Below are 25,964 nucleotides of genomic sequence, written 5' to 3' on the forward strand. Positions count from 1 at the left end.
TGCTGGCTGTGGTGTGGGCAGGAGCTGTAGGGTCTTGCAGCTCAGAGAGCAGCACTGAAGTCCAGGCTAATATGGCAGCTTTTCCCTCATCACCTCCTTGCCCTCAGCATCCCGCTGCCTCCAGAAGGCCTGAGAAGTGAGAAGAGAGGCCCGAGGGCTGCATCTCCAGCTTTCCCAAGGAGCATTTCTGCTGCTCTGAGCTGGGTTCCAAACCCAAGGGAGTTTTTGCAAGTTATTAATCCCTATTAAATAGCCAGCCATTAATCTCAATTAACTTGATTGCCTAATTAGGCAGCACAAAAAAAGGGAGGAAGACTGTCGAAATGAAAATAGCTCATGGCACACAGACAGGCTGTGTGGTCTTTGAGAACCAGCAGGAGTCGGGAGGTCCGAGTTCTGTTTGCCCTTTGGCCAAGACCTGAGGGGAGCAAGAGTTTGCAATGCTAAACCTCATGGACAGGCTGTTCCAGTTACAGGGCATTTGCTATGCAGATGAGCAAATTTCAGAGGATTGGAAAAATAAATAATTTCAAACTTAAAACTGTACTGAATAGTCTATAATTTCTCTTTGCCACAAACTGCATTTCAGACTTGTGCCCTGTCATTACTATCCCATTATAAACATTGATCAGGATCACAGCAGTGTAAATGGGAATAACCGGCACTCAATAAATAGTTATTAAATAAAAATGTTTTCTAAGATCCTGAGCTGGGGTATCAGTGGTTTACTTTGCTGCTTTATATTAGTGCATGTTCACTGTAGCAAGTTTGAAAGATGCAGAAAAAGACAAGGAAGTTGACTTGAGATCACTCTTCTGAACAGCTTGTGTATATATTTCTAGTTCTCTTTTTCTATGTACATATACACAGCTTTCAAAGATAAAATCTCTAATATGAAAGTAAGTGGGATGGGCCTTTGGCTTGGAAGAGCTTTAGGCCTCTGTGGTAGACTGTTAGCCCAGCTCCCCCATACTGTGGGAGGACCCAACCTCCCACTGCTGTGAGTCTGATACTGATGGCTCACAGCTGTGTGCTTCTGTGGAGACTTGCCCTTGACCAGATGGGAGCTGCCAACCCTGAAAACGCCTGAGAGGTTATCCAGGGAGGCTATGTCCTTCTCCCAAGGGCAGCCCACAGTCAATGACTGACTGATACTCCGTGTAAAAACCTGGCTCCCTTGCCTCAGGGCAGAAAAACTTTGTGGGGTCACTTATGTTCCAGAGCTGCCCTTGGGATCAGGCTGAGGTTAGGGTTCAACCTCTGTGCTTAGCTTCTTCCCCTGCCTCATCCTACACCATCTTACAAGTTTCTCTGGAGAGCACTTCTACAAGAAGTCTCTTTCAGCTCTAGCCCTCCAGGACCAAAACATGAGTCTAGGGCCTCGCTACTCAAAGTGCGGTCCATGGACCGGCAGCTTCAGCATCACCTGGGATCTTGTTAGGAATGCAGAGTCTCAAGCCTCATGCCAGACCTACTAAGTCTATATTTGCAATTGAACCAGACCCCAGGGGGATTTGTATGCACATTACAGTTTGAGAAGGCTGTCCCAGATTATCCTAGATTATCAGCGTTGGAGAGAAAGAGAGCTCTGAATAGAGCCCAGTGGAGGAAAGTGATTCTTCTGTGGCCTAACTTCCACTGGAGCCTGGGAGGTTGGATAAAGGGAGAATACTGTGTTAGAAGTTCTAAGGATTTGAGCTGCATCCCTGCAGACAGGGAGAGGAATACCTTTTGGAGGAAACTAGAGACAGTGGAAGCACACAAGGAGCTGGCAAAACCGAAGATTTATCCTAGGCAGGGAGGATGAGCGGTTCCTGGATAAGGAGGCCGCGGCACGTCATGCACAGTTTCTAATCCCTCCTCTTCCACCAAAAAGTTCATGGAAAGGCCTGGGGTGAGTCTCCCCGCTCTCTGAGCATCTGTCCTTTCATATATAACAAGGGATCTGGACACGTGATGTCTGAGATGCTCTGCCGATCACAACCTATATGGGTCTAAGAAAAAAACAAAAAGTGGCCTCTAGAATTGCAATCACAAGCCTCAGGCAAAGCTGACAGACACATTAATTGAGAGAGGCAGTTGCTAGGATAAGGGGACCCCCAGGGCAAAATTTAGGACCTGTCAATCAGTTCTGTTTCATTGTATCAAAAATGTTTTTTACCGAAGAAGGGAAGGAAGGAAGGAAGGAAGGGATGGAGGGAGGGAGGAAGGAGAAAAGAAAGAAGGCTGAAATCAGAGTGGGTACTCTCCAGGAGGTACTTACAGGGATCTAGGGAAACAATGGAGAGAGCAGCAATTCTTCCAGCTTGTGGAATCAAATGGCATGGACAGAATGGGCCTGAAATCAAAGAAGAGTCAGTGTCAAGTCACATGGCCTCCTGCACAGCAGTGTGCCTCCCAGAGCTTGTGTAAAGCTTGGAGCTCAGTTGCACACCCTGGAGCCACATCTACCTGGTCAAATTCCAAATGGTGAATGAACAGGGCTGTTTCTGGACAAACTTGAACTGGCAAGGCTGTCTTCATACCCTCCTCAGCCATCCTCCTTCCTTTAGAATTATCCTTCTGTGTCTCAGATGCCCAGAGCTGCTTAGCAACCTCCCAAAGTCATACCTGATCAAGGCTGGCCCCCTACAGACAAGGCCTATGTTCTAGAATTTTCCCAACTTTTAGGTTAGTTTCCTCTCTTGTACCATCCAATCTGGGAGCCACTAGTCACATGTGGCTATTTAAGTTTCAAATTTCAATTCATTAAAATTAAATGAAAGTACATTTCCTCAGTCACACTAGCCACATTTCCAGCGCTCAATAGCCATGTGTGGCTAGTGGCCACCATATTGGACGGCACAGATAAAGGACATTTCCAGTGTCACATCAAGTTCTACCAGACAGTGCCGCTGGCCCCTTGCCTCATGACCTTAGCACTCAACTTTAAGATCCCCAGGCCTCCTTTCAAAAATTTGGACGTAGGAAAGGTGAGCAGGAAATGGTTTGGGGGACCTTGTGCCCAGTGCTGTTTTAAACCCTTACTTTCAATTCTACTGTTTTGAAAAATTACAACTATTATGGTTAAGATTAGCAATGACCATTACAATGGACTGAATGCTTGTGTCCCCCCAAAATTTCTGTGTTGAAATCCTAACCCTCAGTGTAATTAGGAGGTGGGGCCTTCAGGAGGTGATTAGGTGATGAGGGTGGAGCCCTCATGAATAGGATTAGTGCCCTTATAAAAGAGATCCCAGAGAGTTCTCTCGCCCTCTTTCTGCCATATGAGGATACAATGAGAAGAGGGTCCTCGCCAGAATCCAACCACGCTTGTACTCTGATCTTATGCTCCAGCCTCCAGAACTGTGAGAAATAAACTTCCATTGTTCATAAGCTACCCCATCTGTGATGCTTTGTGACAGCAGCCCAAGCAGACTAAGACAGCCATACAGCTGCTCTGAAAGCAATTGTGAGGCCATGCTGGGCACTTCATTCAGCACACTGGTGGAAGGTAGGCAATTCAGTTGATGAGGGGGTCAGGGGGCAAGGAGGGGAGGGGTACAGAGATTCTCAGAGCCAAAATGTTCAGAGAACGGCAGATGGTATCTGAAAGCACAATTACTGTTCCCTCTTGATGGATGCCTCATGGGACCCTTAAATATAGATTATTCAAACTAATTTTATTCAATGACACTTGCTCTCAAGTTTCTTGTTCTGATTTTGCTTTAATATGAGTTAAGATCCTTTCTGGTTTCCCACTTTCCTGGAATGTGCTGGGGAGAACACGTGGTACAGCAGAGAGAGGATGAACTTCAGCATGAGACAGCTTGACTTGAATCACCGCTTTGCCATGTGAGCTGTGAGACGGTGGGCAGGCTGTGTCAGCTCTCTGAACTTGCTGCCTCACCTGAGGGATGAGTGCAGAAATACCTGTCTCATATTGCTGTGGTAAAGACTCAGTGAGGTAACGTCCACGAAATTGCCCGCACAACGTCTGACACGTGCCGGGAACTCAACAAATATTAGCCTCCCTCCTCTTATTCCCCTCCTGCTGAGCTTTTACAGCAACAGTGCTCTGTACTGCAACCCAAAATCAAACTCTTGCATTATTTCCTTCTTCCTCCAAAGGCTTTGAATCCAGTGGCTGGCCATTTCTTCTTTACCCACCGGTATTTGGAAAGAGGAGGCATTCATCAGCAGCACCTCTCTTCTCTTTCCTGGCTGTGTCCACTTCTCTGCAAACTACCAACCCTTTATTTTGTGGCTGGGTTTTGTAATTCACAAGTTGGTGTGGGTATTTCTTGGAAATGGCACAGGGGTGATCTTCTCTCGGGGTTTATCAAAACTGCTGAATTCGGACTCTTTTTGCCAAAGCCCCTTCTATAGGATGTGGAGCAGATGGTGGGTTGGCAGACGCTGTCTTAGCAGGAGACAGGCGCCTACAAAACAAGGGCTCTGAGGAATATGTCAGAGAGAGGTGCCCAGGTCCCACAGGAGGGGACACTCAGCATAGACGGATGGGCTGGCTACAACGCAGCCCTCCCTGTCCCACCAGGTAAGGCTGCAGCTGCTCCACACACGATGGAACCCTTGTAATCAATCAAGGTGTCAATCCAGATGGCCTGTGACGGAGGGATGGGGGCCACAGGTGGGCAGGTGGGTAACGGAGCTCTGGCAGCCCTCTTCTGTGCATGGTTAATGCATGAGGTGATATTCAATCACCTCCAGTGCAGCAGGTGGGAGCAGGAGAGCAGCTAACTATGCAGAAAATTACCAGCCTAGAGACCACTGGAGTCAGGCTGTAGCTGAACAGTGGTCCCACACTGGTCCCTAGTATGTTGTTTCCAGAGGTGGCTGGGGAGGACTTCCTGTGGACTGGATTAAGTAAGCCCACCTCTTTCCCTCAAGGAGAGAGAGAGAGACGGCACAAGGGCTTCTGTCTTTTGCCCTGAGTGATGGCGCGGGGGGATCACTTTCAATCCTGGACAACTTTGGAAAAGGATGGCATGTGGGAGGGAAGTCAGCGCAAGGAGCAGGGCCAGGCCAAGAACAGGACTGACAGGGGCACTGTTTTTGGCCAAGACTGGGGACCAGAACCCAGGGAGGGGGGAGAGGCAGCAGCCACAGTGGGGAGAAGTGCATTTCACCGAGAAATAACTATGCTGACAAGAGCTGGTGGCCGTGCCTGCCTTTGAACAGGATGGCTGCCTTGGCCCTTGCATGGAGGCTGTCCATCCACCCATCCTGATCCGCAAGGGGCCCAGCTGACGCCTCCCCTCTGCCCTGAGACCTCAACACAGGGGAGCAGGTCTGTGCTCTCAGGGCAGGTGGCAGCTCTCAGCCAGAGAGCCCATATTCTCAGGGTTCTTTCTGATTTATTCTCTGAGGTCAGAGCTAGGAGTGGTGGACAGAGAGGGAGGGAACATTCTTCAAGGGCAGGAAACAGGGTGGGCAAAATTTCAGTGGCGAGGAAATGAATCATCTAAGTGTGGAGTCGCGTGCCATTTAGCGAGGCCTGGGCACATGGACCAGATCAAAGTTCTTGTGTCTCAAACAAATTCCTTGTTACCACCCTCCCCGCAGGTCTCCTCCACCCCTCAGTCCTCCTGGCTTGAGGATGAACAAAGGGAACTCCCTCCTTCTAACCTTTTAGTAACTCCAGCCAAACCCTTTAAAGCCATCCTCTCCTCCTCTCAAGCCCCACATTCACGCCCTCAGAGCCTTGTTTCTCCTCCTTCAGGAATCCCACCATCTAATCTAAACCACCATCTGTTGTTTCCCAGCTGGTCTCCCTGCCTCCTGCGTGACCCCTTCCAATCCATCCTCCAAACTGCATCCCAAGTGATCTTCCAGAACATCTCTCCCCTTTTAAACCACCCCCCACCCCGTGGTTCTCTACACTCTACAGGATAAAGCAAAAGCTTCTTTATCTAGCTTATAATGCCTTTTGTGATATTACCCCTTCTTAGTTTTCACATTCCTCTCACATCACTCCCCTCCCCCACTGCTGGCCCCCATACACACACACCATCTAGCCCTTTATTTATTCATTTTATTAGTAACATTCATCAAATATGTATCGAGTGCTTACTACGCGCCAACCCCTGTTCTAGGTACTGGGAATACAGCAATGAACCAAACACATGATCTGCCCTCAGAGTGCTTACATTCTTTAGCAGGAGCGGGGGAAGCAGGACAAAAGTCCGTAAATGGGCAAATACACACTATGTCAGATGATGATAAGGGCTAAGGAGAAGACAGAGCAGAGGAGGAAGATGGTTGGTAGAGGTTTCTAGTGCTCACCTATGCCCAACGGCCCTCCCCTTCCAGGCTACGGCCCAGCAGGTTCACCCTCCCTCAGCACCCCCTGAAGTTAGATGGGGCTAACAGACTTGGGGTTGCCAAGGGGGAGGGGTTTGGGGAGGGATGGACTGGGAGGTTGGGGTTAGCAGCTGTAAGCTATTGTATATGGAATGGATAAACAACAAGGTCCTCCTGTAGAGCACAGAGAACTATATTCAGTATCCTGTGACTATCCATAATGGAAAAGAATATAAAAGAAGAGTATATAGACGTATAACTGAATCACCTTGCTGTACAGAAGAAATTAACACAACATTGTAAATTAACTATACTTCAATTTAAAAAAAAAGAAAGAAAAGGTTAGATGAGGCTACATGACTAGTTCTGACCAATGGGCTGTGAGCCTTAGTGATGTGGGTGTCAGTCTGGGGCTGAAGCATTTGTTGGGGTGAGGTCTTCCAGGGCTCACCTCCCCTGCAGCAGCCACCAAGGAGCCTATGTGTTCCAGTGGCTACAAGATGGCAGAGTTGCCACTTGGAGGACACTTGTGCTGCTAAGTTGGCCAGACCTGCAGTGGATCTTGGGGCAGAGATGATCAGGATCTGAGGTGGTGTCAGTGAGGATGGAGGGGTTAGGGGGCACGATCAGAAAGTTTAGGAAGTGGACCCCCAGCGTGTAGAATGAATTTAGGAGTTAAGGGTGAGAGAGGAGTCTGGGATGAGTCCCTGAAAGGGGGCCTGAGGGCCCGAGGGAGAGAAGATGAATTCAATATGGGGCATGTGGAATGTGAGGGGTTGTTTATGGCACCATATCATAGGTATTTGGATCTAGGGGTCGAGCACCCAGAAGAGTGGTCTGGTTGTACAGATGAGGGAATCCTTGAGAAGCAGATGGTACGTGAAGCAGTGGGAGTATCCGAGATCACCCAGGGAGAGGGGCAGAGGGGGGAGGTAATGGGCAGAGGATCTCCTAGCATTAAAAGGGGTTGGTAAGAGTCAAGGTCAGGGAGACTGAGAAAGAGTTGCCAGAGAGCTACACAAAGAGCAGGAAAGAACCGTTTAGGACAGGCTTCTCAGACCTCAACGGACACACAAATCACCTGAGGGTTTCGCAAAAAGGCAGACCTGACTGAGTAAGTCTGGGATGGAGCATAAGACTCTGCATTTCCATAAGGCTCCCAGGCAGGGCTAATGCTGCTGGTCTGCAGACGGTGTTTTGAGAAGCAAGGGTGTAGGCGAACTCAAGGAAGAGACTTTTCAGAAGGACAAAGTGGTTGGCCATGGGATGTTTCTCTGCAATGACTGTTTGTCTCATGTAGGAGCAGAGAGTGAGGAGGACTGAGCCATCCTGGATGGAAGAATTCTGGGACAGGAAGTCCCTTCTCACAGTAACTAGGTCTACCTGGACCAGGTGATGCCATGGGTTCTGGGCTCCATCCTATGGATTTTGAAAGGCATGTTTTCTTCAGGTGGCCTTCCGGTGAGGTGTACACATCCACAGGGCCCTCAAGGAGAGCAGGAGTGTCCCCTCCACTGCTGGAGCAGGGCCAGGGCTGTCTGAGATGACCTCTAATAGATGCAGCTGGACGGCCATTCTCCAGCCCTTCCCTGACCCATTGATGAATCTGCACAGATGTTTCACACCGCACCTCTGCATAATGCAGTCACACCGACACCTGGCTCAGGGGCTTCCTCAGCTCTTGTAAAGAGCAGCTGGGGCACTTTGGAAGCTGGGGCACTTCTCTTACAGGACAACCCCACTTCTGAGAAAGACCCAGGATAGCCAGGTTGGACGGGGAACCCTCATTCCCCAAACTTCTCTGGCTCTCTCCAAGTGCACATCCCTCAGTAAGTCAGTCAGTGCTCTCCACAACTTTAGCCCTTAGGCTTACCTCCCACTATGTCTTCCCCAGTACCCTTTTCCATTCCCCCGGCTCCCCTTTCCTCCAGCCATGACAATCTACTCCGCCTCCCGAGAAGCTACCTTGAAATCTTGTGCGTCCTTTCTCCACTCCCCTCTCTGTCAACATTTCAAGGTCTGCCTCAAATTCTATCTCCTCAGGAAGTCTTCTCAGATTTCCCCATTAGAGTGAATCTCCCCGCCACCATTAGCCCTTCTGTTTTAGCATTTCTCAGAGGCTGCTTTTGTTAGTTGGCTGATTACACGTGTGTGTTTGCCCACCAGTTTTTGAACTTCTGGGGGTTGAAGACGCTGCCATATTCATCTCTGTCTCTGGGGCTGTTGCATATGGTTGCACAGGTTGGACACTGCACAAGAGCATCCAGCTTGGGTGGGGAGCAGGGGATGGGGTATGGGGAGGGGGTTGTGGGATCTGATTTAGCCTGAGCTTTGCTCACCAAGCTGTGCTCCCTGGCAACGGCCTGCGTTGGCCCAAAGGAAGAGATGACTTTTTCTATTTCACACAAAGATGCTGTATAGGAGAGAAGGAGCCTAGTCCGTGCCCCTCTCAGCATTTTGCTTTGCAGGTGACACAGCCCAGTTCTTTACCATAAGTGCTGAATAGCAATTCAAGGCTATCGATGAACAGAGCTGATCATGCCCTCTTTTCTAGCTCTGCCTCTGTGGGCCCCTTGAGTGATTCACTTTGTTAATTTGAAGACACTGCATACTTCTCTGAAAGGATTTAAGAAATCTGTCCCACATCATGACCCCTTTCTGGAAAGGTCTCAGCCCCTCCCTCCTGAATAGCAGTCTGCCTCTCCCCTTCCTCAGGTGGGTCTCAGAGCCCCACCACATACCTGGGTGACTAGTGGAAGATTCTACTACCAGAATCATGTGAGGACTGGGGCTAGCTGAAAAAATGACTGTGCATTTCTTTCCCCCAGAGTGAAAATTGTCCATTTTCCTATTTCCACCCAATCCAGTCCTTGGCGTCATCACATCCATCCACTCTTTGCCCAGCCCGCAGGAGGGGAGATTGTTAACAGGAAATTCCTTTCAGGGATGTCCAGCGGCCACTTGCACCTCCACATAGGAAAGCCGAGGGAGCAAGAGCCAGCCTGGCTGTGCTTGGGGGCAGGAGAGAATGAGGAAGGTGGGTGAAGACAATAAGGCAGGTTGGCCTGTCATGGCCCGAGGCCCAGCTGCTTCTGAGGCCAAGAATCACTTAGGGGAGCTATTCCTGAAAAGAGCTAAGGGAGGGAGACACAAGAGGGAAGAGATATGGGAACATATGTATATGTATAGCTGATTCACTTTGTTATAAAACAGAAACTAACACACCATTGTAAAGCAATTATACTCCAATAAAGATGTAAAAAAAAAAAAAAAAAAGAGCTGAGACTGGTTAGGGAGGTCTTGACCTTCCAGACTCCTGCCCTTCTGCCTTTATCTTTGCGGCCCCTTCACTTTCCAGGCCCCGCATCTCTGCATGTCTTGGCTGATCACCTTCCTTCTAAGTCTCTAGTCTTTTGGCTTCTGCAACGTGGCACCCCTGGTCTCTCTGGATCCCCTCCCTCCCAGGCCTCCTTTGTGCTTTCCCCTCCCGCTGCCCACCCTTGATCGCTGGTGGACCTCTAGCCTCACACAGCAGGCCTCCCTGGCTAGCCAACAGTGCAGCGGGGAGCCTCACAGCTCTTCTCTGCTTTGACAAATGTTTGCATGCACACACATAAGTTGCTTTTAAAAATCAAAATGGTTTCCTGCTATGTGTACTGGCTGTGTTCTTGATTTCACTTGATAGCACCATCATCCCCCTGTAGCAGAGGCAGAAGTCTAGAATCATCTTTGACGCTTCCTATTTCTCATGCTTTCCAATTTAACCTTCTAAATCATTCTGGAATTGCCCTTCTTGTCTATCTGGACTATCTCTGTCCACTCATCACCTCTTACCTGGACGATTATAATCATTTTCTAATTGGTCTTCCTATCTCTAGGTTGGTCTCTTTTAGATTAATCCTTCATACCATTAAAAAAAAAGATTTTGTTTTTGAGATAAAAGTCATATAATGTAAAACCCACCATTTAAACTATTTTAAAGTGTGCAATTCAGTGGGTTTTTTTTAATAGATCTTTATTGGCGTATAATTGCTTCACAATACTGTGTTAGTTTCTTTTGTACAACAGAGTGAATCAGCCATATCCATACCTATATCCCCATACCCCCTCCCTCTTGCGTCTCCCTCTCACCCCCACCATCCCACCTCTCTAGGTCATCGCAAAGCACCGAGCTGGTCTCCCTGTGCTATGAGGCTGCTTCCCACTAGCTATCTATTTAACATTCGGTAGTGTATATATGTCGTTGCTACTCTTACTTCGCCCCAGTTTCCCCCTCCCCACCCTCGTGTCCTCAAGTCCATTCTCTATGTCTACGCCCTGCCACGAGGTCACTACATTCATCAGTACAATTTGTTTTCTAGATTCCATAGTGGTTTTTCTAGTACATTTACAATGTTGTACAATCATCATCACTATCAAATTCCAGAATATTATACCACTGGTTTTTGAACTCCAAGCCTTAGTCTATTACTGGGGCGCTGTGAAGTCAATTTAGTAATTTTAAAAAATGAAGTCACCATGGAAGAGAATAGATCACAGACCATTGCAAAGGTGAAAAGGTAACTACTGTTTCATGAAACTTTTGTTTCAGTTAGATGTTTTTGTATGTTCCAATGTGTGTACAAGAAATTGAAATGAATTTCTGTGAGTCATGATTTAAAAATGGTGGGGGGGGGAGTGGGAAAACCACCATGAGTCTACACTGCCTACCTAGAGTGATTGTAAATCATAAATCTGAGTATGTCACCCCCCTATCTAATGCTTGCCATTGGCTCCCTAGCTAAATCAGTTATTAAGAAATGTTTCTTAAGAGTCTACTATGTGCTAGTCACTGTTCTAGGTGCTGGGATACAGCAATAAACAGGGCAGACAAAAACACCTGCTCTGGTCCAGTTTAGATTCCAGATGGGGGAAACATAATAAATAATAAACTCATACAGTGTGTTAAAAGGTGATAAGTGTTCTGAAAGAAAAAAATTGAACAGGGTAAGGGGGTTTAGACTGTGGAATGAGGGAAGGAAGCTAATGCAGTTTGGAAAAGGATGGTCAGGGCTGGCTTCACCAAGAAGTAACATTTCAACAAGACTCAAAGAAGGTGAAGGAGTGAGCCATGTAGATACCTGGGAAAACAGCATTTAGGATAGAAGGAAAAGGCAGTGCAAAGATCCTGGGGCAGAAGCTGCCTGGCTTGTTTGAGGGCTAGGGAGGAAGGAGGCTGTGAGAGTGTGCAGGGGTATTGGAAGGAGATAAGGTCAGAGAGGCAGTTGGAAGCCAGGCCTTGCTGGGCCTATGGGCCATTGTAAGGGCTCCGGCTTTTACTGTGGGGGAAATGGAGCCATTGCAGAGTTCTGAATAGAGGAGTGACATGCTCTAGGCTACATTTTAAAAAGACCATCTACAGGATTCAAACTGCTTAGGTTGAAGTTTGAAGTCCTTTCTGTTTTGGTCCTGACTATAGATCCAGACTATTTCTGGCCAAATCCATCAGCAATGCCAAAAAGCTCTCATTTTCTCCATGTACCATGATGCTTCCCACCCCTGGGACTTCGCCTCTGCTGTCCCCTCTGCCCAGAAGGGCCCTCCCCTTTGGCCTGGCTCACCTCTCCTCATCCTTCTGCTCTCAGCTCAGATGCTCCCCCCTGTCACAGCTCCGCCCTTTGTCTGGGTGTTGTACCCCCTATTCAACCCCCGGCACCTTCCATGAATGTCTAGCACAGTTTACTTGATTGTACTGTGACTCATGTTACAGTATGCAGCTTGCTTTCATATCTCTGATTCCCAGGAGGCACAGGATCTTGCCTCTTGCATCTTTTCATCCCATTACCTAGAGCAGTGGTGCCCGTAGGTCAAGGATGTAGTACAGGAGTGGTTGTTGAATCAGCTGTTGCTGATGAGAATTCAGCAAGGCCTAAATCAATGGCCCAAGGCCATGCAGCTCAATGCTCCCCGCTCCTTGCCTGGTGCCCCTTCCACTACACCTTGAGGTTCCTTTCCTGGGGTTCTCTGAGGCGTTCCTGGGGGAGGTGGAGGTGCGATTCCCCAATGTCTCTGGAGGAATTTAATAGATGGGACAAGCTGAGTGCTGGAAGGGGTGGGGTGGGGAAGACGCTCAGAGAGGCGGCAGCCTGTCTAAGGTTACACCGTGCTCACTGGACTTGGGGCGTCCCCTTGCAGCATCTGGCTCTGCACTGCGATAAGCGTACCTGATACTTCCCAGGCCCAGCTGTATCTGTTCTCAGCAGCAGATCTCCTTTCACCCAAAGTGCTTCATCAACATTAGAACTGGAGAAGGGGGCGCCAGGCCGGCATCCCTGTGGCCCATGACACACACAAGGCTTTGGCATAAGTTGGGAACAAACTCGGGGACTCCCCTGAGACACCTGAGGGTTTCCTGCTCTGAGCTGCCCTGCCAGAGCTTGGGGATTAGTAAGGAAGGAAGAAGACCTCCCCTGTAAGCTCCCCTCTCCTGTGGTGAGAAAGACACACACAGTCACGGTGGGAGGGATAAATTAGGAGTTTGGGATTAACATATACACACTACTATATATAAAAAATAGGTAACCAACAAGCACCTACTGTATAGCACAGAGAACTATATTCAATATCGTGTAATAAATATATATATATTTATATATATAAAATTGGATATATATTGTATATATTTAACTATATTTATGTATAACATATATAAATATAACTGAATCACTGTGCTGTACACCTGAAACTAACGCAACACTGTAAATCAACTATACTTTAATAAAAAAATTTTAAAAAGACAGACACACACACACACACACACACACACACACAAACACACAAGGACAGGGGCACCACTGAAAATGAAATAAAATGTTAGACACCGTTTCCCTCCTCATAGAATTTCCTTCCTTTTTTCCCCTGTCTTCCTATAGGCAACCAAGAATCACGCTTTCTGGACACTATGAAGTCCCTCTTCCAATCATCTCTGCAGCCTAGTTCTTCCTTCCCAGGTCTGTTTCCTTATAAATATTCCAAGGTGAGGCTGCCAGCCGGTGATTTATTTACAAGGGGGTATCATTTTGTGCAGCTGTGTGTGGTGTCCAAGCAAAAGGCTGACTATATCTCTCACCAAACTCAGCCTTGTTATCTATTTCAGGTGAGACTGGGGTGATTCACTCCATCTCGAGTTTCCAACCGAAAATGACTTCTGCCTTAAAAACGTTCAGAATGTAAAACAATGAAAAATGGTAAAGATGACAAGCCTAACAAGTGGCTATTCTGATGGGCACCACTAGGCATAGTGCTTGAACGGTGTCGCAGGGGAGGCACTCAGGTGTGCACACACTAACGTGCCACCACCCTGGAGCCTCAGCCAAGGTTCCCTCCCCCAAAAGGGAACCTTACAAAAGAGGTGGAGGCAAGCCCACCAGCACAGACCCAGGCCAGTCTTGCTAAAGGGCTGCTTATCCCAAACCTTTCTAAGCTTCATTCCACCCCCACAACCTTCTGGGGATGAAAGACGCTAGCGATTTCCCAGAAGACGATGCCTATGCCCACATGCAGACCACTTCGGCCCGTGATTTCAGGAGATGCAGGAGAGTGAAGGGCAGCAGATATAAGGCAGCAGGTGTTGGAGGCAGCCAGAGGGGGCAGCAATTCTAGGGGTCAGGTGTGGCTGAGGTCTGGACCCTGACTTAGACTTGGCTACAGAGAGCAAACGAGAAGTCCTAAGCAGGAAAGATGCTTAAAGGTAGAGGAGCTGACATTCAGACGTCTTGCAGTAAAGAAACAATAAAGGGAAAGAAGCTAATGTTTATTGAACACTTTCTGTGTTCCAGTCACTGTGATATGTACCAGAGGGATATAAACGGGTGTGGTCCCTCACCCGAAGGAGCACAGGGTCTAGTGGGGCAGGCGGCCGAGTCCCAGCTACCATTAACTGCAATACAAGTCAGGGGGCATCAGGGAGCAGCAGTGCCAATGTCAAGCCCAGAGGCTGCAGAGGGGCTGTGATGATGGATAGGCACCCTGGTTTCAGGGTCCTCATCACCAGGGCAGAGGGGTGGCTCCCCTCTCCAGTTAGGGGCTGGGTCACAAGGGCAGAGGCTGGACCCTGGACTCAAATGGGTGATGTCCCAGTGAAGGCTTTCAGTTTTCCTGAGGTCCCAGGCAGCCCCAGCCCCTCAGATCAGACATGAGGCAGGGTCATATCTTGTTTTCTGGCGTGGTGACTCAGCTGACCGAAATAACTCATGCTAGCAGCAGCTCTTTCTGTGTCTTGTGGGCTGGGCAGAGGCATTCTGGGAAGGCCAAAAATGCCAATCAGTGAAACATGAGGACTGCTCCATCTGACTCAGCCACAGCTAGGGCGGGGGAGGAGAGAGACAGAGACACAGAGAGACAGACAGAGAGACAGACAGAGTGGGGCTTCTTCTAGCACTGAGGCTGGAGTGCCCCTCAGCTCTTGGCCCAGCAGCTGGGGAAGCTACAGGGTGGTGATGACCAGGGAAAATAGCTTACAAGTCCCAGGACTCAGAATATGCCCTCCGAGGCACTGCCAGGCACACCTGCAAGGTGGTGGGGCCCCCTGCAAATGGACTCCTTCCCACGCCAGTTCACGTGGCTGCTCCCAACTCGTGCAGGCTCCCAAAGCTCCCCTTCCCTTGGCTCCAGGATGACCCCACACATTCTCTTCCCAGGATCCCCCTGTCTTGACTCTTGGGCACAAGGTCTGAATGTGCACCTAACAGAACCACATCGCAGGTGCCCCTCTCCTAAGACTGTCTCGTTGTGTGAGTTGGAATTTGCCAACAAGGAGGGATGCCATCCATCTCCCACGCTCATCCACATGCAGTCCACATACCAAGGCTCATTCATCCCCACTTCCTCCATTTAGAGTCAGCAGGGGAAGCTCATGTTTAAAAGTGGGTCTGGCACCCTCCTGGGTGCTTACCAACGTCCTTTCAACTAGACAATAATCCCAAGATACAGATCTTGTTAAGTAGGTGAGAAAACCGAGCTCAAAGAGCATCAGTGATTTGCCCAAGACCACACAACTGGTTAGGGTGGAGCTGGAATTTGGGCCCAGTGTCTTCTGTGGCATCACACCCAGGTCACATCCACAGGCCTCCCTCTCAGAGTCTGACCACGGTGGGTGCTTAGAGCCTGGACAACTCATCTGAAAATGGGGATCATTTTATATTGGTTAAACGGAAGTCTTCTTATCCTATGTGATTGGGACTAGCAGTCGGCTGATTAATCGAAAAGTTTGGCCGAGCTGGAAAATCATAAAACAGGACACATATAATCTTATTGTGATCTGGACCCACGGCCTTTTCTTTTTAAAAAAAGCCCCCTGATGACAATCCTCTCTGTCTCACACGAGCCACACTCATAATTTTCACTTTCTGTTTTTATAAAGAGAGAACCTAAGTCACTTATGAAATAGTTTGAGTGCAGAATCCTAGATTCATACAAAGCTCTCCGTTTTTTACAGTTATCCCATCCATACTTTGTTTGAAAAGATTTTTTTTTTTTTTTTTTTTTTTTTTGCGGTACGCGGGCCTCTCACTGTTGTGGCCTCTCCCGTTGTGGCTCCGGACGCGCAGGCCCAGTGGCCATGGCTCACTGGCCCAGCCACTCCGCGGCATGTGGGATCTTCCCGGGCCGGGGCACGAACCCGCGTCCCCTGCATCGGCAGGCGGACTCTCAACCACTGCAGCACCAGGGAAGCCCTGAAAAGATTTTTTAGTGGTTCACCTTTGTCAAGTTTTTCTAAAGCAATGTGTTTGTCATAAAACAGCAATAGTTGTCTTTTGTTGTTCCACTTCTCTCTTTTGGTTTATGTTCCTTTTGGTTAAATTAAATAACTACAGTGTTAAAGTGTCATAAATAGATCTGGGAACAAAAATAATTGATTCTTGGTAAACATTTGGTGGAAGCAGAAGTATGGAGGCAGGTAAGAGATGAGCTCGTAGCTGGAAGCATCAGTTGGTGTATTTAAGACAGAGGATTGGGGCTAGCTGACCTGGCCAGTCAGTTAAGGGGAGTTTGGTTAAGAGACTCTGCACAGGACTTGACAGAAGGGCTGAGGTGAGGACCAGCTGCAGATAGTAGGAGTGCGAGGATTTAGTGAAGCGGCACTCATAGATAAGCCGTCTTCATGATTATTGAGTCTTCCCTGGTGCTGCATCCCACATGGACCTCTGCCCCTTATGACCTTTCTTTTCTGGGGAACATTCAAGAACTCCTGACCAGCCGTCAAGAGGCCCAGGTCTAGCTCCAGCTCTGCCTCTAACTGCCTCTGTGGGTTTGGGTAAAAGACATTATCTCTTCACCTCTGTTTTCTTCTCTATAAACTGAAGGGATTATATGAAATTGTCTTGGAAGGCTCTTCTGGCCCTGTTAGTTCTAAGCATCTCAGGATCAGGTTTCCTGCTCACTATTCTCCTTGGGGGTCTCAGTCACCCCCAGGGTCAAGGCATGCTTCCCCCAAAACTGTAGCAACAGCCTCCTGTGTTGAGCACCAGACCCATGTTTCCTGTTGTTCACCCAGGTGCCCTGCAAGTGGGATGACCTGACCTCTCCTGGATGAACAGGTGAGACATTTTAGACCTACTAAATACAACAGCACATTGTCAAACAAGAATTATTAAGATAGTTTGGCTCTGGAGCAGAAAGGAGCCTCTTATAAGAACATAATATATGATAAAGGAAGTAACACAAAACTGGGGAAAGGAAGTGATGTTTGGTATTGGAAAAGTTGGGTAATGATTTGGGAGAAAAAATCATTTAGACTCCCATCTCAAACTATACACTAAAATAAATGGTGGGTTTTCTTAAATGTAAAACAAACTTCACCACAGAAAAATCAGGAGAAAATATAACTGAATGCTACCAAAGCCTTGAAGAGAGGTGTCTTTGAAAGCCATGGATAAACTCACAAAGGGAAAGAATAATTGGCTTCGTTATGTAAAAATAGGTAAAAGCAGTTTGTGTAATAAAGAAATAGGCAAATGGGAAACATTTCCAGCTAAGATGAAACATGAAGGGTTAACATATTTACACAGAGCTCATACACATGGTTAAGAAAACCGGTAAGACACCCATCAACAAGTGGGCAGAAAACTCGGATATTATAAAAGAGGACACTCAACTGGTATGGTAAAAACTCCAACCTTTCTAGTAGTTATATGAATGAAAATTAAAATAGGAACAAATAAGCCACTAAGTTAAGCAGAACATAAAAAACTTAGCAATATTTAGTGCTGGTGAGGCTAGGACAAAATTGCCAGGTGGGAATTTTAATCCCAACCCTTTGGAAATTGATTTCACTTCAAGACATTTTCAAATGGCCTTATTCCCTTTGACCCAGCTTCTAGAAAAGCACGCTAAGAAGATGATGTTAAATATAGATACAGCTAGTTCTAATGAAGATATTCATCACAACACTTTTCATGAAAACGTTATACATGTTACAGAAGAGGGAAGAGTTAAGCATTATGTAGTATAAAAACGCAATAAATGATTTTGCAGACATTAAAAGAATCAATACTACAGCAAGGTGGAAAGTGACATTTATGTAGCAAGTCAGTGAATCTCTCTGAGCTTCAAGTTTCTTATTAATAAAATGTGGGTAGTAATAATACCTTCCTCAGAAAACTATAATTTGAAAAGATACATGCACTCCAATGTTCATAGCAGCCCTATTCACAATAGCCAAGACATGGAAGCAACCTAAATGTCCATCGACAGATGAATGGGTAAAGATGTGGTACATATATACAATGGAATATTACTCAGCCATAAAAAAGAATGAAATAATGCCATTTGTAGCAACATGGATGAACCTAGAGATTATCATACTAAGTGAAGTAAGCCAGACAAAGACAAATATCACATAATATCACTTATATGCAGAATCTAAAAAAAATGATACAAATGAACTTATTTACAAAACAGAAATAGACCCACAGACATCAAAACAAACTTATGGTTACCAAAGAGGAAAGTGGGGGGAGGGATAAATTAGGAGTTTGGGGGTAACATATACACACTACTATATATAAAATAGATAACCAACAAGGATCTACTATATAGCACAGGGAACTACAATCAACATTTTGTAATAACTTATAAGGGAAAAGAATCTGAAAAAGATATATATATATATATATATCTGAATCACTTTGCTGTACACATTGAAACTAACCCAACATTGTAAATCAACTATACTTCAGTAAAAAAAAAATAGTACCTTCCTCATAATACGTTGTGAGAACTGAGTGAAATAATGTGTGTTATGTGTTTAACACAACACCTGGGCTCTGGTAAGCATGCAATAAATGTTAGCTAATGTCATTATTTCCATAATTGCCAAATGTAGATAGTATAGAACTGGAATGGAATGTGAAAAACATGATAATAGTTATGTTAGCGTGGGGCCTATAGGTGATTTTTTTTCTCTATTTTCCAAACTTTCCATATTATTGATATATTTGGCTTATAATCATAACAGCTTTATTGAGGTTTAATTTATATATCATAAAATCTATCCATTTTAAGTATACAATTCAGTGATTTTTAATATATTACAGAGTTGTATGACATCACCACAACCCATCACCTAAAAAGATCCCTTGTGCAACTTCGTAGACCCTTCTTGTTTACATCTCAGCCCCAGGCAAGAGCTAATCTGCTTTTCTGCATCTACAGAATTACCTTTTCGGGACATTTCATACAGATGGAATTAGGTAATATATGGTCTTTTGTGTCTGGTTTATTTCAGTTTATAATTTATGGGAGTTCAAAAGAATAGTATGCCACTGTCATTGCAAAATAAAAACAAAACAGAAAGCAATGGTCGTTCCTTGGCATGGTTGTTCTTTATGTTTTACCCAAATTTCCAGTACCAGTCAGGGTCCTGGCAGGAAACAGATGCCCACTTTTAAGGGTCAACTGAAGAGACTTTAATGAAGGCACTGTTACAGAGGGGCTGGTAAAGTTAAGGGACCCGACAGTGCAGCCTCCAAGGCCTCATATCAGACAGCAGCTAGTCCTACCTCGAAGCCTAAAGGGACAGAGGGAAGAGCAGTGGTACTGGAACCTGCAGAGAGCTGTAGGGGCCGGGGAGACCTGGCAGGCAGGGAGCTCGTGGACGGCAGGAATCAACATCCCAACCTCAAGCCCTGTCCTCCTTCTTGATCTGCTGCTGCTGCCTCCCATTGGCTAAACCCATCGAGAAGGCAGCAGCTTGGGAGATCATAGAGGTCAGCCTCCAGGGCAAGAGCAGGGCAGAGAAAGGCTTAGAATGGGTATAGAGGGACCACAGAGACCCCAGCGCACACTGTTCCACCCGTGTCTCTTTCCATCTCCATGTCCTCCAGCACCACGCATTTAATCCCACTGCAGTGCTTGGAAACCTTCCCCATGCCACCAACTCTGACCTTCTCTTGCCTTTTACAAACTGGTGCCTGAGTCTGGGATGCTCTGCCTTCTTGCCTTCAAACCTTGCTCAGACACCTCCAAGGGGAGGAGCTGTTCTTACCTCTGTGCTCCACAATACAAGGTTCAGTCTTCTAGAAGAGCATTGGCATATTTTGCTGTAATTACCTGTTGTCATGACTCTATGTGACAGAAAGGCACCACATTTCCCTGGAGGGAAGTAGCTGTTTTATTCATGGTGCCTGGAATACCACCTGTCACATGGTAGGTGCCCAATTAATATCTGTCCAAATGAACAGTGCCCTCTAATTTCTTTTGCATTCCTCCCCCTCCATCCCATTAGCATCAACCCCAGTGCTGTCTACTGGCTCAGAGGATGCATTTTAGTAGGCTGGTGAGTGATGAATAATTTCAAATTTTAGAGTTGCTCTCTGAGATAAGACAAATTCATCTTGGCCTCTGACTTTAGGAATATGTAAGCAGCCTAATGAAGGTGGGAAGGTGCGAGTGTCACTTTTGTACAGATGCAAAGTGACTTCCTCACCATTTTAAGCAGCTCCAAGTGTTTTGTTTTCTCCAGGGCATCTATCCCAAAGGAAGGGAGCCTCTCTAACCTTTTTGCTCAGCACTGAATGGGGCTTGTCGTCTCTGGTTAGGGAGACAGTAACTATCCCTAAAGCAGACCTGACAGAGTGAAGCTAAGACAGAGAGTGAAGTGGCGTGAACCAGGCATTCACAGACAGCTGGTTAGAGCTCAGTCCAGAGGAGAAACCTACTTTTGAAACTGACACACATTTCTCCCACTTTGCTGGTTCTCAAGCTCCTGCAAAAATCTTCAAAGGAAAGAAAAGGAAAACAATTTTCATATTCATATTCAGGCACCCTCCCAGCTGAAATAGATGCCTCTGTGTGCAGCCTTGAGGCCAGTGGCATTTCCTGACTGGCCACTGCAGTGGGCATTCCATCAGGAGCTTTGTTCTCCAAATATTGTCCCTGGCAGGCAGGCTCTAGGCCACAACGCAGGCTAAAAAAACGCCGAATCCTGGGCCACAGGGCGAAGTTAGTTCTCTGGAAAGAGAAGAAGGGATGGCATTTGGGAGGGTAACTTCTGCCTCCCCAGAAAAATAGAGAATGAGTACAATGCTACCCAGATGACCATGAAAATGCCCCTTTCAGGAACAGTCCAGAGGGCAGGGTGGTGGAGCAAGAAGATGATCATTTGAGCAGACCCACGCTCAAGCCCTGGCTCTGACACTCATTCGCTGGGGGTCGGCGGGGCGGCAGGGGTTTGGTGTGTGAGGGTTCTTAGGAGTCCATTAAAACATAATATTCTGTTGGCTTCTTCCCTAACATAGTACAAAGGGTGTGGCTTTGGGATCACACAGACCTGAGTTTGGATGTGGGTTTTGTTATTTACTAGACTGTGCACTACCATTTTGCATAGGATTTTTAGCTGGGCACATAGTCACTGAGCTAAGTGGTGCATTTCCCAGCCTACCTTATGGCAATGTATGATCATATGACTAAGTTCTGGGATCGTGAGTGGGAGTGAATGTGTAACTTACTCATCTGCCCTGAAAGTGAAGAAGCATGTCCTGCCCTTCCCCCTCCTGCCTTTTCCTGTTGTCTGGAAAGTAAACACGGGGTGGGGGGAGTCCATTTGGATCACACAAGTCCCCCAGGTGACTGGCAGAAGCAAACCCAATTCAATTGGAGCAATGCAACTTCTATCCAGGCCTCAAAGAATTACACAGATAAAGTATCAAGGCACATATGTTCACAGTAAAAGACAAGACACAGACTGAGAAAAAATATGTACAAATAACATACCTGAGAAAGGACTTTGTCTTAGTCCATTCAGGCTACTATAACAAAGTGCCATAGACTGGGTGACTAATAAACAAGTGAAATGTATTTCTTACAGTTCTGGAGACTGAAGTCCAAGATCAGGATGATAGCTTGGTTAGGTTCTGGTGACAGCTACTTTCTTGTATCCTCACATGGCAGAGAGAGGGCTAGGGAGCTCTCTGGGATCTCTTTATAAGGCCACTAATCCCATTCATGAGGACACCACCCTCATGACCTCCCAAGGGCCCCATCTCCTAATACCATCACACTGGGGATTAGGATTTCAACATATGAATTTGGGGGGACAGAAACGTTCATTTCATAACAGACTTGTATGCAGAATAAACAAGGAACTCTTAACAATTCAATAATAAGAAGATAAACAACTCAATGAAAAATGGGCAAAAGATTTGAATAGACATTTCACCAAAGAAGATAAACAAATGGTTAATGCGTGCATGCAAAGATGCTCAGTATCATTAGTCATTAGGGAAATGCAAGTTAAAACCACAATGAAATACCATTTTACACCCATTGCAATGGTTAGAGTCACAGACAGACAACAACAAATATTGGCAGGGATGTGGAGAAATCAAAATCCTCATATATTACTACTGGTGGGAAGCTGCTTTGGAAAAGTGTTTGGCAGTTTCTTAAAACTTAAACGTAAATTTGCCATATGACCCAGCAATTCCATTCTTAGGGATAATACCCAGGAGAAATGAAAACATATGTCCACATAAAGACTTACATAACGTTCATAGCATCATTAATCATAAAAGTGGAAACAAGTAATTAGTGACTGGATAAACCAAATGAGCTATGTTCATACCACGAAAGACTGAGTGGAATGCTGAGTGAAAGAAGCCAGACACAAAAGCACATATTACATAATTCCATGTACATGAAATGTCCAGAAAAGGCAAATTTTTAGAGATAGAAAGTAGACTAGTGGTTGCCTGGGAGTGAGAAAAGGAATTAACTATGAGTGGGTACAAGAGATCTTACTGGGATGATATAAAAGTTCTAAAACTGGATTATGATAATGGTTACATTACATTATACAACTCAGTAAAGTCACTAAAAAACACTGAATTGCACACTTAAAATGGGTGAATTTTATGATATATAAACTATACCTCAATAAAGTTATGGGACATGGAATTTTTGAACATTAAATTTTTCTTGTAAGAACAACAGCAAAAAAATGTTCAGATAAACATAAATCAAGAGAGAGTATCATCAACAGACTTTTTAAAAAGGAGTTTTAAATGACATAATTTAAGAAGAAAAATAATGTGGGAAGGAAGAATGGGGAAGGAGAAATGATGAGCAAATAAACACACTAGGAAGGGAAGGAAATGCATTAACTTGATCCAAGGCAACTATAGATGCCTATGGTAGTATTTGCAGATTCCATGATTGTTTTCTCAGAAAAAAAGAATTTATAAATAAATTGTTAGAATTAATGAGATTTTAGCAAAGCTAATGTATAAAAAGTCAACACACAAAATTCTATTATTCTTCAACACACCACCAACAATGTAATTGAAAATGTAATTGAAATGATAAAATTTATAAGAGAAACAAAAAATGCAAAGTATAAATTTAACCAAACATGTGCAAGCTCTTTATGGAGAAAATTGCAACACTTTCCTGAAAGACATTAAAGAAAACTTAGCTGAATTAAGAACTAAATCATGTTCTTGGATAGGAAGATTTATTATTTATTATTATTTATTGTAAAGACATCGATTCTCCACAATGCAGTTTAATATAGTTCCAATAAAAATCCTAACAAGACCATTTGTGAAACTTGAAAAACCTATTCTAAACTTCATATTGAAGAGAAAAAGTCCAAGACTAGCTAAGACACTCTTGAAGAAGAGCAAAGTCCTGGGAATTATCCTGACATATAGCAAGACTTATTAACATAAAGTATTTAAGATAGTGTGGTGCTAGAGCAGGAATGGATAAATAGATCAGTGGAGTGCAATAGAGAGATCAGAAACAGACCTAAACATATATGGAAATCTGAGTTATTACAAAACAAGTATTGCACATCAGTGGGGAAAAGGATGGACTATTCAATAAATGATGCTAGACATCTGTGATAAATGATCCATGGGGACTGGAGGGACACTGAATCCCTACCTCACACCATGTATAAAAGCAATTCCATGTGGGTTAAGCACTAAACAATGAAATGCAAATCTATATATGGGACCAGATCACATAAAAACCACACACACACACACACACACAGAGTACATGTAAAAACTGGTGAAGATTGAGTAAGGTCTGTCATCTAGCTAACAGTATTTACCAATGTGAAGTCTCTGAGTTTTTACACTGTACTACAGTTTTACATAAGATATCACATCTATGCACTATTTTTGAAACTTCCTGGAAGTTTATAACTATTTCAAAATTAAAAGGAAAAGTATAAAATGTTTAGAAGACAATATAGAATGTGTTAATGACCTCAAGGTGGAAAAGACTTTCATAGCCAAGACAGAAGATGCAGAAACCATAGAGAAAGATGAATAAATGTGATTACACTAAAGTTAGAAACTTCTTCATGAAATGACATCCTTTATAAAGAGGATAAGAATATAAGAAAAGACGTGTGACACACACATAATCACCAAAGAATTAGCCTCCAGAACATAAAAATAACTATGCATCATCAAGAAAAAGAAAAACAATCCAATAGAAAGATGGGCAAAATGTACAACAGACGTTTTCAGAGAAGAAATACAAATAGCCCAGATGTGTGTGAAAAAAAATTCCCCAATCTACTTAGTAATCAGGGATGTGTTAAATAAAATCTCAATGAAATACCATTTTATACCCAACAGATTAGCAAAAATTAAAAAATCAGACAGTATTAAGTGTAAACAGGGCTGCAGAGCAACAGGAACTCACACATACTGAGGATGAAAGCATCCACTGTGGACAACTGGCAATAGCTACTAAAACTGAACATACACACATCACATGACCCAGCAGTGTGTGTGATAGGCAAAAGCTGGAAGCAACACAAATGACCATCAATAGTTGAACAGATACATTGTAGTCTATTTACAGGATGGAATACTATGCAGCAATTAAAATGAACAGAACATAACTCTACAAGACAAAATGAATGAATCTCACAAACACAAGTTTGAATGAAAGAAGCCAGACACTAAGGAATATATAGAGGATGACTCCGCTCCCAGAACAGGCCAAATTAAGCTATATTCTTTGCTTATGTATTCATAGAGGGTAAAACAAAAAGGAAGGCAAAAAAATTACTTCAAAAGTCAGCAGAGTGGTTAACCTGGGGGGTGAGTGTGGGTGGGATTTGCTTTTGATCAGGGAGGAGCAGACAGAGGGCTTCTGGGGTACTGGTAAATATTCTCAATCTAGTCCTGGGTCATGGTCTTATTGGTGTCTATTTGTAATTATTTCTTAGTTTGTATATGTGGTGTATGGACTTTTCTGTATGTACATCTCCTAGTGAAAGAGAGGGAAAAAGTAGAGGACATTCCACTCTACATTTCTTCCATTATAGCCTTTATCACTGGATTATAATTATTCATCGAACTATCAGTTGACCCATTACCATATAAGATACATGAAAGCAAGAACCACATCTAATTGTCCTTATAACCTCGCTGAGCACTTAGGAAGCACTCAACAACTGCTCAGTGAGTGAACAGTAACCTGCTACTATCTGAAGTAAAGCCTGAGCTTGTGAAATGGCATCTGATTTCACAGCCTAACTTACTCTTCTGCCCAGAACTCAACCAGCAACCCTCACCCGCACATGGGGACTTTGACCATAGGGAAGCAGAGAACTGTGCAGAGAGAAGGGACACATCCAGTTGACGGCCAGGTCTCAACACGTCACAGAATGTTTGACAACTTGTGGAGGGAAATTACATCTCAGCTGGATGGCTCATGATTTAGGACCTTCTATGTACTGATCCTCAGTGGATGGTCTGTGGAAAGAGCTGTCAGGGAAATGTGTCTGCATGGAGCCAGCTCCTGTCTAGGGAGGTCCCTGGAGAAACTTTAAACAATGACAACAGCCCTGGGTTTGTTTAAAATTTATGGTTCTCTGCTTACGACCCGATATCAAGCTACTGAACCCAGCTGCCTGGTAGATGATAGCAGTTTGCCTCCCTGACATGGGTTCCGGGGACAGAGGGATAAGGAGAGAGGTCAGGGAATCAGACAGTCTTTTGTTGCACAGGAAAATTGTGGTCTAGTGGTTCAGGCAGAAAGTCTGTATTTCTGCCTTCCTGCCTCCATAGGCTTGGAATGTGGTCGCTAACAAAGCCTGAGTCAATTTAACCCAGCCACGGTTGAGTCATGAAGTTCTAGGGAAGTTGGGGCTCATA

At 45.2% G+C, this 25,964-nt stretch overlaps 1 long non-coding RNA gene across 1 annotated transcript in view; it reads right to left on the reverse strand.

The window, feature by feature from the left end:
- Nucleotides 1–2,261: 2,261 nt before the first annotated feature.
- LOC117203173 (uncharacterized) overlaps nucleotides 2,262–25,964 on the reverse strand; it is a 62,937-nt gene continuing 39,234 nt past the window's right edge. The window contains exon 4 of the long non-coding RNA XR_007475655.1: nucleotides 2,262–2,338. This is a non-coding gene — a long non-coding RNA (uncharacterized LOC117203173). The remainder of the gene's footprint in view (nucleotides 2,339–25,964) is intronic.

Source organism: Orcinus orca, chromosome 2 (genome assembly GCF_937001465.1).
Source record: "Orcinus orca chromosome 2, mOrcOrc1.1, whole genome shotgun sequence".
Classification (NCBI taxonomy): domain Eukaryota; kingdom Metazoa; phylum Chordata; class Mammalia; order Artiodactyla; family Delphinidae; genus Orcinus; species Orcinus orca.